Consider the following 1002-nt stretch of genomic DNA (forward strand, 5'->3'; position numbering starts at 1 on the left):
ATACGTGAGTCAGTGAGAAGAGGAAATGGCATAGCACACAATACAGTAAACTAGAATAGAAAAAAAAAATATTGATAAAGAGTATGAATGAGAGAATTAGTGACTTCTCATTAATTGGCACGTTTCTGTGAAATATTTTATCAGAATTACAAAATTGGATACGCCGTCATTTATATCATCTAACGCTGTGAAGTCATTTATGCTCAGATATACAGCTATCTAGCTTTGTTAAACTCTTACATGGCGTGGAATTTATGCCTTTAAAGTTTACGGTCGTCCGAGATAGTGACAGTAGTTCATAGTAATACTGATAGTGCTTTTTTGTATTTCTTAACAATCAGTTATTACCACTTGTTTCATATTATTGTTGCTGTCTTCTTTACACCCTTGAAATTCGAAATTATAATTTTAGTAATAGAGGTAAATCGCCGTTTAACCAGCTAGGATCACTACTTGCCGATACGTTGAAGTCTCCACGATTCGAGGCCTGTACTTTGCAATTCGTATTAATATCATTCATTGTATTAACTGCTGATTGTTTTCATCATAATTGTTGTTGTTGATATAAAGGTAATAATAATTGAGTCAATAGTGATGAGAAGTTGGAATTATCATTATTGATATTATTATCATGGTTTTCCTTTTTCATCGCTGTTAGTATTTTCGATATTATGATCATTTTTAGCACTGTTACTATTGTTATTATTGGTTGTGTGTTATTCACGTTGTTATTCTTATTGTTATTTCCATTTTCATAATTTTTGATGCTGCTGCTTTAATTTTATCTGAGTTGTTAGAATAATATTTGTTATTACTACTTTTCGTTGGTGATGCCATTTTAATTTTCATTATCATTATCATGTTTTCTATCATCTTTATTGTCATTACCGTCAGTGATATAATTTTCATAATGTTGTTCATCCAACAGCATAAACATTCAAGAAAACATAAAACAAGGAAATTATTCATCTTTTACTTTAATATAGCAGTAAGTGCCAGACT

General features: G+C 30.2%; 1 protein-coding gene across 1 annotated transcript in view; it reads left to right on the plus strand.

Annotated features, from left to right (window-relative positions):
* The window catches only part of LOC119591180, a 45312-nt gene that overhangs the window by 23098 nt on the left and 21212 nt on the right, over nucleotides 1–1002 (plus strand). The window lies entirely within an intron of this gene.

This window comes from Penaeus monodon, chromosome 28 (genome assembly GCF_015228065.2).
Source record: "Penaeus monodon isolate SGIC_2016 chromosome 28, NSTDA_Pmon_1, whole genome shotgun sequence".
Lineage (NCBI taxonomy): Eukaryota > Metazoa > Arthropoda > Malacostraca > Decapoda > Penaeidae > Penaeus > Penaeus monodon.